Source organism: Protopterus annectens, chromosome 10.part0, assembly GCF_019279795.1.
Source record: "Protopterus annectens isolate FY-2018-M chromosome 10.part0, PAN1.0, whole genome shotgun sequence".
In the NCBI taxonomy this organism is placed as follows: domain Eukaryota; kingdom Metazoa; phylum Chordata; order Ceratodontiformes; family Protopteridae; genus Protopterus; species Protopterus annectens.
The window spans coordinates 1,170,557,441-1,170,569,530 of NC_056744.1; the positions used below are offsets into that span (position 1 = coordinate 1,170,557,441).

A 12,090-nucleotide genomic window follows, 5' to 3' on the forward strand; every position below is an offset into this window, starting at 1 on the left:
ACTTGTTTCTGATCATTAATGTGTAAGTGCAGCTTGGCAATATATAAAACCATAAACTAAAATAAAGTAAGCTTGAGCTCAACTCATATTCTGCAGGGTACAATGCAGGGGAACTTCCTTCACCATGTACGTCTTTACGTGGTTTCCTTCTTTGTATTTAATTACCACTGCTTTTTATCCATTTTTGTGGCTGTCTTACCTTTCCCTTAATGCATAATGTAAAGTGTTAGCAAATGAAAATGATTTGGAAACTGTGTTCATGAAATGTACTGTTGCTTTACTCAGCTTTTTACTCTTCCTTTTCTATGTACTTACTTTATTCAAGTCATTCTTCGTTAATGCTCCCCACGATGGTTCTACCTTATTTGTATCTAAAGTCAAGAATGTACTTACCAGGAGTCAACAGGATGGCAAGACTCTCTATGCAGTATGAGTACACTTCTGTACCCTACAAAGAACACTCTCTAGAAGCCAGGGATCAGGGAAGAAGAATTTGGTTCTGTAAATCAGAATTCTTTCCTTGATTCCCAAAGTGGCAGACCTTCCTGTGGCAGAGGGAGAGGTAATTTTAACAGATGATGCAAGAGGCAAGAGTCAGACTGCAAAACAAGTCTTTTGAGGTTCATTTTCTGAGAAAACCTTTCATTGCCCCCAAATGGTTGCCCGACTGCTGCTGGAGGCAGTTGGGGGCATCTCGTCTTGCATTGTTAAGCCTGGCAAAAGATAACATCAGATTCATGGATGCTAAGGATAATATCCAGAGGCTTTTCTGTTTTCTTTTTCCTCCAACCCCAGAAGGAAAAAAAAATCCCCAATGTTCTATCCAATCAGTGTGACTTAGCAGCCATGGAAATTTCAAAGCTGCTAGAAAGTGTCATCCATCTGGTCCTCCATGATCAGTTAGAATCCAGAGTCTATTCCAGATTCTTTTTAATGCAGAGAAGACTGGGGAACTCAGACCCATTTTGGATCCAAGTCACTTAAACTGATTAATAAAAAATTCTGGATGCTCACGGTTCAGTCCATTTTGCCTCTACTGGGGCAGGAAAATTGGATGTGCTGTATAGCTCTTCAGGATGCTTACTGTCACATCAAAATAGTGGCACAATCCTGGAAAATTCTCCACTTTTGTCTGGGACCCATTCATTTCCATTTCAGAGCTCTGCCGTTTAGTCTTACCACAGCCTCTAGAGTGTTTACCAAGATCATGGCAGTAGTAGTGGCACATCTGAACCTTCAGAGGATCCAGATCTTCCCATATCCAGACAGCTGGCTTTTCACTACTCCCACTGAGCATCCTCTTAGACACTGGGAACCATGTATTTCAGTTGCTCCAAAACTTAGGAATTTCAGTCAACTTAAAATGTTAATCGACTCCAACGCAAACCATGGAGTGCATAGGATGTCACCTAAACACCAAACTTCAGCCAGTCAGCCTTCCTTAGACCAAGGTTCAGTCACTTCACCTGACAGCTCTACATGTTCTTCATCACCCAAAACCACCAGTAAGGTTAATCCTATGTCTCTTAGGCATCATGGATTCTGAGATTCTTATGATTCCTCTAGCAAGATTTTTCATGAGGGTACTGCAGTGGACTCTATCAGTAAAATGGGCATGATTCATCCTCCCTCTACATGCAAAAAATTTGGATTACACAAGTCTGCAAAAAAACATCACTAGGTGGATAACTTCCTCATCAGTGACCAAAGGCTATACTTTCCAGATGGATCCTCCCAACAGCAACGGTGACCGTGGATGCATCCCTTCTAGGGTGGGGAGGGGACATTTCAAAGGGAAGATGGTCAATGACAGAGGACACTCTTCACATCGGTATCTTGAAGCTGAGAGTGGTTCTCGTAGCATTGGAGGCTTTTCAGGACCTGCTGCCCACGGCTGTGATATCCATACAAACAGACAATATAACAGTTGTGTGGTACATCAACAAACAAGAAAGAATCTGTTCTTACTATCTTTGTTGGGAAGGCATATGAGTTTGGCAGTGGCTGATGTCTTCACAGTGCTTTCTGATGGCAGTGCACATCCCGGGGGACTCCATTGTACATGCACACAAATTAAGCAGGACAGTACTAATGCCTCAGGAGTGGTCCCTCACACTACAGGGAAACAAGCATTTTTCATTCACTGGGCAAATCTTGCTGCAACTTTTTGCTTCCTATCTTAAACCGCAAATGTAGCAGGTACTTTGCTTTGATTTCCCTAGAGAGAGAGTCACCGAGGGATGGTGTGGTCCACAGTCCTCGGGGTCTTCTTGTATGCTTTAACCTCTGGTACCCCTAATGAGCAAGTTCATGCAGAAAGCCAGACAGTGCAAGGCCAGTGTTATCCTCATTGAACCCTTTTGGTCCCGACAGACTTAGTTCCTCTTCCTATAGACTCTTCTAGTACATCCTTCATAGATGTTGGATCAGTATTCAGATCTTCTAATCCATCTGTCCAGATGGCCTCCTCCTTATCAGACATCCATGAGATTTGCAGCATGGTTCCTCCAGTTTTAACCGTAGCCAGAGATACCAAGCTTCCTCCTGCAGTAGTCAGCATTCTTTCTGCTTCACAGAAACTGTCTTCTAGGAAAGTTTACCACAGCAAATGGAAGAGATTTTTGATTTTGGGCCTGTTTCAAGGGGCTAGATCCCTTCTCGGCACCAGTTCCTTCCATACTTGAACTTCTGTCTGATCTGTTTGAAAAGGACTCCAGCTTTGCAACGAACAAGATTCAGTTGGCAGCTATTTCCAGTTTTCATGTTGCTGTTGACGATATATCCATTCCATCACTCAGGATCTCAAAAGCTTTTCTTAAGGGTACATTCCTGTTCATACATCCCATTAGAGATCCAGCACTGCCATGGTACATCACCATTATCTTACAAGCTCTAACTCAACTCCCCTTTGAGCCTGATATTAAAGTAGATTTAAAAGTTCTTACTTGGAATGTTATTTTTCTAGTTGCAGTAACATCAGCCAGATAAATCTCAGAATTACAAGTCTTCTCATCAAAGCCTCCATATCTTTTTTTTTTTTTTTTTTTTTAATACAAGGACAGGGTTTCCCTTAGAACTATCACCTCCTTTTTCCTAAGGTGGCATCTAATACTAATTTAAATCAGTCTATACACATCCCTGTGTTCTTTTCAATATATTCTAACCAGGGAAAATATCTCTTACATTTGTCAGTTCACAGACAGCTCAGATTCTATATTCAGAGGACGAGACTTCAGAAAAGATGACCAATTATTCATTTCCTTTGCTATGTCAAAATTAGGAAAGGCAGTCTCTAAAACAACTCTGTCCAGATAGCTTTCAGATCACATCTTCTTTGTATATTGTAGAAAAAACTTGCCTTTAGCGAATAAACCCAAATCACCTTCAACAAGAGGAGTTTCTACTTCTATAGCCTTCAATAGAGGATTATCAGTTGATGATTGTGCAGCAGCAGCTACCTGGGCAACTGTGCACACCTTTGTATCCCACTGTAAGTTGGATGAACAATCCAGATCGTGCTCATCTTTTGGCTCCACCATACTCAGGAATGTCCTTCCTTGATACCACCCAGTTTGACAGCTTAGGATGCTGTCCCACATGTTTGGATGAAAATAAACATTGTATACAAATGTTATGTACTTACCCTAACATGTTGTCTCATTTCTGTCTACTTCAAACTCCCTCCCTCCCTCCAGGCCCCTTCCAAATTGTCACCCAGATGATCGAGTGCAGATTACTCTCTGTACCAGCATAGCCTCACTGGAATGAATTTCTTCTCAAAAGCCATTACAGATTAACAGATAGATTTCCCTCTGCCAAGGTTTTTCCCTTCCCTACATTAATTCACTAAGGTACATAAACACACGTGTGTATGTGGGGGGTGGGAATGTATGTGTATATATAGATGTGTATGTGTATGTATGTGTGTGTGTGTATAAATTGTACACTTTATAGGGGTAAATCTGAGTATCTGAGGTGCACCGTAGGGAATTATAGGTAGGGGAGATGTCAGAACTCTGAAACTGATAAGCTCAAGATCAGCACAGAGGTCAGATCCCATCAAATCCAACAATCCACACGTTTGAAGCGGACGAAAATGAGACAACATGGATCTAACTTTATGGTAGGTACCTAACTTTCGTTTATTGTAAGTTCTTACAAAATTGTACTGTCCCGTACTCCACACCCTGTATCTGGTGTAGAAGCTTTATTATTCAGTTTAAGTGTTACTTACCTTGGTCAGAAACTAGAAATGGTGGAGGAAGGCACAGGATGTGATGGATAGCAGAAAAAGTCTGTGGGTTACGAAAGAGTGCATTCCTTAAGAATATGTAGAGTTTTGGTAGGTACATAACTTTCTTTTTCGCCTATCAGCTCACATTGCATTGCATCCTTAAAAAGCATAGTGGCAGTTGCCATGTATGTAAACCAGACTGGTGGGGAATGTCCAGGAGAGCTGATTGGAGGAAAATCTGGGAGATGGAAAAACAAGGAGCTAATCCCAAATCTTAGAGGTTACTCTCTTGTTTGAATATTCCTGAAAGATCTGTGAGTGTTTATCAGCTCAGCAGCCTCTGGAACCTTATTCTTAGTTAAAAGGGTTTTACTTTTAATTATAACAAACAAAAAAAAAATACGCTATGAGCTATCATAGAACTATATATAAAAAAAAAATAAAAAAAAAATGCTTTCACCCATGCTTCATCTAATAAAGTAGTTTGTAGAGTGGTTTACAGTTTTATCATTGCAAATGCCTGCTTTTATGAGGCTATCACCATACTAGCCTTTTTTGTATCACATGTAATATGAGAGGCTGTGTCTGGTTTTGTGGGGCTCATATGCCTTGGAGCTAATTATGAAAGCTTTATCACAGAACTTTTTCCAGTCTTTGTTCTTATCAATGCTTGTACCATATGTAATATGAGAGGCAGTGCCCACTTTTACGGGGCTCATATTTCCTGTAGTACATTATGAAAGACTAATCATTGGGCAAAAAAAAGATTATGGTGCCTGCTTATAAGTGGTTTATGTACATGATTAATGCGACCAGTCCCCATTCTTCTTCCTGATGAAAACTGACCTTTTTATATGCAATGTGAAGTAGTCGTTTAGAGCCATACTAAGTGACTCCCATTTTTTTGAAAAATACATGCATCTAGAGAAATAGCTTACAGTGGAAACAAGTCACAGGGCTTATTTTTACAGATCTCATGGATGTGCCACAAGTAGGAGAGAAAAGGTACAGTTTGAGACCTCTGAATCTTTTGTATAGGCTCTTTTTGCCCATGGAATAAAAAGCCAAGAAGCTGTGAACTGCATACTAAACAAAACCTTTAATACAAATAAGTATTTCAGATCTTCTTTGAGCATAGGAAAACTGTACCTGTGGTATAAAGAATACAACAGTGTGGAGTGGGACCCTGGGATAATAATTTTCACTGTATTGCAGTATTGCACATTAAAGAAATTATGTTAAATGCAAGTCAGGTGGCTAAAACAACTATGCCTGGTTGCTGTGGGTTATCTTTAGTGAGAGGGAGAGGGCCCCCTAGTCTCACAGCATGGTTCTATGGTGTTCCAGTCAAGCATCTTCACTGTCAAGCCTCTTCCTGGGTCTAGCAGTTACTGAGGGCTCTTCTATTCAGATTTTTCATCTCTTCGGGTTCCAGGTGGTGACAGCAGTGCAAAAGATAGCTAGATAACGCTGTGTCTGGCTAGATAAAGGGTTGGAAACTGGGAGGGATCAGGTGGAAGGGCAGTTAACCAGTCTGCTAAGAGAGGGAGTGGTGCCATGGGGCAAAGGGCAAGGTTAGGTATTATAAGAGGCCGATGTAATAAGTATGGATGTAGACTGTCAGACTAGAATGCTAGTGTTTTGCCCCTTTTCTTTACTCCTAACAAAAAAAGGAAAGCCCAAGTCACAAATCAGTAGTAGAAAACATTTTCAAATACCTGAAAATTGCTGTTTAAGTTGGTACACATCATGACGTAAAAACATTTTCAAACTTTTGGCAATTCCTGTTTAGCTTTGTATACATCATGAGATCACAAAAAAAAAAAAAAAAAAGCAGAGTTGCTTTTTTCCTAGTTCACCAGGCAAAAACTGTACCAAGTAGATGCAGGGATCTACATATCTAATATCTTGATTGTATTTTTCATATTAACAGCAACAATTAAAGTAAATTACCAGTGAATGTCAAAGTCCTGAGTTAAACAGTACAGGTGATTTAGCTGTATGATTTATGGTTTAGTTTCTTGAGTGCAAGTCCACTTTTGATGGAAATGCTTGAGTCTGGACCAGGGTGGTGGTGGGTGTCCAGCCTGATCTGCCAGCTTAACTTCATTTTTTGAGGATGGAGTTTCCTGTTTCCTTTGAATGGACCCATAGTGTGCATGTCCAGGATGTGGAAGGGGAAAACTTTGTGGTTTGGGAAATCACAGCAGTGCTTGGCACGTTGGTTTATGAGGATCTGGAGTCTGATGTCAGACAGGTCGTGTGCCACCCAAATTTTGAACTGGTTCAGTTTTCCCTCCATATAAACAACTGCAGCCATTGCAGTGTGTGTGTGGTGTATCACAAAGCAGTGTTGCAGTTAGCAAGTGCTGTTGATTTTTCTCTTGAGTGCTGAGCAAAAGTAGTATTCTTTGTTGTTCATGTAGTTGCAGTAAGTGCTGGTGGGGGGGGGGGGGGCACAGGGGCAGGTTCCTTGGTTGTCTTCCTCCAGTCTGAATTTACACTCTACCTAATCCCTAACGTTCCTGGTCTGTTGAAAACAAAACAAGGCTGGGGGTCCTAGGAGTATTTTTACAGCTAGTTATTATCTGTAATCACCATCCTGTTTTTTGTCATGATCTTTCTGTTTTTTTTTTCAACACCTTTATTAAATTATTTTAAATTTATTGTTTTGAACATTTTTCCAGTAAGCAATGAAACAAAATGCATGAACCAATAATGACAAAGCTGCCCAATTCAGAACATTTCCATCATAAAAGTCTACTCAAGCTGCTACAATTCACAAGTATCAGTAAGTATGCACACTCTATGCAGAAGTAAAAGTTATCTAAATAATTCCACATTAAAGAAATCTGTAACAAATGAGGAGGTTGCTGCTGGCAAACAACTTTATATTTCATTGTTGCATCTATAAAGTGCCTGTGGCCCTTGAGGAATACATTGCCTATGTTACATTAAAAAAATGATAAGCTAGTAAATATTGCAATAGGAAATGGATGGCAAACTGATAACAGGTTCATAGTTACTAGGCATCTCCAACAAAAAGGACATTCTCAGGACTGCAGCATCCACCCCCTTTAAAAGTACAACACAGTACAGTATCAGCAATCTATCTACGTACTGTGGGAGTAAAACCCACAGCCTTCTGCATCAAAAGCAAGTATTCTACCTGTTGTGCTACTAGCAACACAAACAGACTTGGCATAAGCAGCACTAAACTTCTCTCCCCCCCGGAAGAACTCTGTAGCACAAGCAATCTGTAAAAAGCCAAAATTTATTGGGGGGAGACAAAGGCCCAAAACCAGGGACACATTTTAAACATTGCTTGTATAATCTTAGAAAAGTTGCTAGAATAAAATGTTTTGTGTTACCATGTGTTTCCTGAAAGGAAGACTGAAACTTAAATGGCTGTCATTACTTAGTGAATTCACTTCTCACTGATTTGCCAGAAAAACATAGACTTTATGAGGAACAGACAAAATGTATGAGCCAAAAATTCTAGACGTTCTGTAAAAGTTTGGACAGTTGGGAACTATAGACTTGACTCTGAATCACAAGTGGTGGTGGTATGGCAGAGAATATAGGCTCTTACTCCTTGTACCCAAGGTACATGGTTTGGGTCTAAGTAACTTTAACCACAAGTTATACCTAACTTAGGCATTTTACACACGCACACACACACACACACACACACCCACACACCCTTTGTTAAGTAAACATATCTCTGAATTCAAAGTCTGATGCCTGCATGCAGTCGAATTCATAGTGTAACAGAATGCAATGTCATCGTTCAGTAAAGGTATCTCCAGCAAAGTGCCTGCAGTCGAAATCACACACACACAAGCTTAACAGAATTCAAAGGCTGCTATAAAGGTGCAAGTGTAACTTGCATGCACATATGAAAAAGAAAGTTTCTCTCGCACATAATCTCGAGCCGAAGTAAACGTATCTCTGAATTCACGCTGATGCCTGCATGCAGTCGAGTTAACACAGAATAGCTTAACAGAATGCAGTGCCATCATTCAGTAAAAGTATCTCCAGCCAAGTATGATCTGCTGTTAAGTGCCTGCAGTATAATTCACAGAAGTTAAGTAAAAGAAGATGCCTGCATGCACACACTTTGCACTTTGCAGTTGAATTCACACAAGCTTAACTTAACACAGAATAGCTTAATAGAATTGAAAGCATGATGTCTACAATGCTGTCATTCAGTAAAAGTATCTCCAGCAAACTATGATGATCTGCCGTTAAGTGTCTGCAGTCGAATTCGCACACACACAAGCTTAACTAACTTTAACAGAATTCAAAGGCTGCCATAACAGTAAAAGTGCAAGCTTAACTTGCAAGCACATATGAAAAAGAAAGTTTCTCTCGCACATAATCTTGAGCCGAGCTCTAATCCAACAATACACTTTTTATGCCTTAAGTTACTGGCTCGGCATTCTTCTTCCAGCCTATCTGCCTTGTGAAGCTGACGTCATCGTGCATGCCCTACACGTGATGACATCAGGAACAAACCCGAGAAATTCAGAAATTAAAGGGGCCATGTTCAATTAGGGACTTCCATTTTAAAGTAGTTATTAGGCATAAATATGTAGTGTCAGACATTTTAGAAAAGACATTTAAGCAGAAGGAAAAAATAACCTTGCCGATCCAACATGAGAGATAACCGTTCCCATGGAAAGGCTACAGAGTGTTCTTTTTCTGTTCTCTTCTCTTCCTCAAGGGAAGAATCAAGAAACTGTTAAGATAATGGGGCAGCTAGGCCCCTGAAAGACTACAAAAAAAGACAAGCACTGAGAACCAAGGCTAAGGAGGCTTGGAAAGCATTACAGGTTTTTGGTATTATTAAAATGTACTTCAAATGCAGTTTGGGAAGTCAGTTAATTAGTTCGACCTGACATACAGAAAAAATTAAGCTGCAGTAGAGACACTCGAGCCTGAGTACAGAAGGCAAGTCAAATAAAGACGGTTTCAGTTTACATTATTCAGGACAATCAGAACATATCTGCAGAAATTTTGGACATATTTAGCAGCACTGTTATTACTAACCAGCATTTCTACAAACTGTTATTGTTTGTCAGCACTGTTAATGAAGGCAGTATTCGGATATTGTGAACATCTAATAAAGCTTATTAAATGAACTACAGTGTTGGGAAAATTCATTCTGAAAATACACAAGACTTGCCCATAGAGGAGAGACCATCACCTGTTCAGCACAAGTTTGGGTAATTAACTGATAAAGACCTTCGTTTCAGTCTCATTTCAGATGTGTCCAGTTAATTCCAGTATAGTATTGTTCTAATCAGTTCCTTCAGGCCACTCAGGAATTTGTGGCACCTCAATATTTTGCCCTCGAAACTGGTATTTACCAAGGAATTTGGTATGGCTGAGAAGTATGTTTAAATACAATATACATCCCATATATTTTATTTGCTACTATCATCAGTCCAGCATTACAAAAAAAAAATGCTGAATTCCTGCCTTCACTAAACTTCACTTCTCGTCCTCCCCCTGAACATTCTTATGCATGTTTTGTTTCCACAATTTCCATTTACTTGTGTACAATTTGCTCTTTCCCTTTTCTAAAGATTCCTCTTCCAGTTTTTTTTTTATTTCTTTTTTATAATATTCAGTACCTGAAATACAGTTGGTGTAAATTTTGATTTCAATTTTCCTGTAATTGCTTTTTTGGTGGCCAACAGAATTAAATTTAAGGCCTTACTCTGTCTAGGCAATTTAGATCCTGTATCCCAGCTCAGAAGAATAATTTCCTTACTTACAGCCATTTGCTCATCCAGTATTTCTGGTAGAGTACTCTGCAGAGAAATTTTAAAATATGCCAACTCATTCCACTCCCGAAAATATTGTTTCCATTTACCAATTTCTTCTCTATTATACCTTCAAAATTTTCTAGCTACTTGAGGAAAATTTCGTTCAAGTGTGCTTGGGGTATAAAAATATCTATGCAAACACTTTTAAGAAAAGATCTTAAACCTTCTGGACTTGGTTGCATGCTTGGAAGCCATATGTATGTCTTCCCATTGTTTTCCTGTAAATTGCTTTCAGTCATGATATTTCTGACGGTTTTATAATCTACCATAAAAGTGATAGCCATGTTTCTTTTTCTTTTGTCCTCCTGTGAGTCCTGGTGTTGGTTTCTGTTGAGCCCTAGGAGTCTCCTGGGGGGGGGGTCCCCTCAGAATGTGGTCCTCTGCCTCCTTTAAAGCTCTGATGAGATGAGGATGGAATTCTGTCATCTCTTGCTGTGCACCCTAGTCATGAAGTCTTAGTGTAGGCTGATTAGATTTATGATGAAATCTTTAAGCTTTTTGGAGACATATGCGATCCCCTGAGGTTTTATTCTGGATTTGGTCCATAGAATAGGGTGTGCTAGAAACAGATTATTTTGTTTTTCGAGAAAATGGATATCTCAGAAAAGTTTGCACTAAGACACTAACCACAGGTATCTAGGAAACGGATGCTTTCTAAATGAACTGGCAATTCTGATTCTCTACATCTTTCCTCCAGTTCCTCTACTGTCCTACTGAATATGGTAAAGGCAGAACCTGTATTGCTGTCTCAGTATGTGAACTTCTTGACTGAAAACACTGGGTCTCTTATACACCATAATCTGATTACACTAATGCTGAGAGCTGCAACGATCTGCACTCATCCTTTTTAGGTACAGGTTTTTTGCAAGCATGCTTTCTAGCTTAAAAGATGTCAGGTGTGATTTTTGCTTCTAGTTTCCTAGCAGAATGGGGGAAAAAAATCTTCCTTTGTCAGCATAGAGAGGGTCTGACCCTAGTTACACTTCATAGTCCATGATCCTTAAATATCTTTCAAACCTTTACAGAAGAGGTTTGTCTTATGCCTTAGTGTGAACGTGCATGTATCTGCAGTCTCATCTTACCTACCTTGGGATCGCCCCTTGATTCTCCATCGTCATTAAGGGAGTGGAGCTTGACATCTGAGGGTCCCCATTCACCATAGGACCTCAGCTGTGTTAGAGAAGTTAACATTACCGCCCTCTGAGACAGCCATGGGTGCATCCTTCATATAGGTGACCTCAAAATTGACATTTTAGTGGCCATTACACCCACCAGAAGGATAATGAGAACCACAAGCCTATATGTGCAAACAGCACTTTGTCCTGTTCCATAAAGAAAGGGTAGCACTCTGCACCAAACCAACTTTCATGCCCAGAGTGGTAACACAAGTTTCTCTGAATCAAACCATTAACCTCCCTTTTATTTACCTATCTTATAGAACAAGGGAGAAAGATTCTTGCATACCCTGGGTGTGTTTAGGCAACTGAGGTTTTTTTTTTTTTTTTTAAACTATAAAAAGACAGGACGAAAAATGGAATCTGGCCAGTTATATAACATGGCCATTGCAAAAGATAGGAAGATTGGGCCAGTTTCTAAGTAGACCATTTCTAAATGGCTCGTTTACTATGTCTACTTTTTTTTTTCCTTGCATGGTAAAACTGTAGCAGGACATGTGAGAAACCACTCTTCAAGAGTTGCAGCAACCACCACTGCCTTTCATAGAAAGGTAGCACCCAGGCCATCCTGGAGGTTGCTACCAGATCATCTGTCCACACTTTCTCCAAGTATTATAACCTGCCTGTTACCTCTAGAGCCATGGCAGGATATCTCGTGACCATGCTATGTAAAGTCTTTTGTAAGCCACACTTCATTATGGCTTATCACCCGCTAGTCCTTAAGCTCTGAGAATATTCTTAAGTGTTATTACTACTGCAGCAATGATCAGTATACTGAGCGTAGTACAGCTGTGTAGGTGATAGATCATGTTCACTGCTACAGTAATATTTCTGACTCTCTTCTTTT

At 39.9% G+C, this 12,090-nt stretch overlaps 1 protein-coding gene across 2 annotated transcripts in view; it reads left to right on the plus strand.

Annotated features, from left to right (window-relative positions):
* AKR1A1 (aldo-keto reductase family 1 member A1) overlaps nucleotides 1-12,090 on the plus strand; it is a 539,772-nt gene that overhangs the window by 379,487 nt on the left and 148,195 nt on the right. The gene's annotated exons all lie outside the window — the stretch shown is intronic.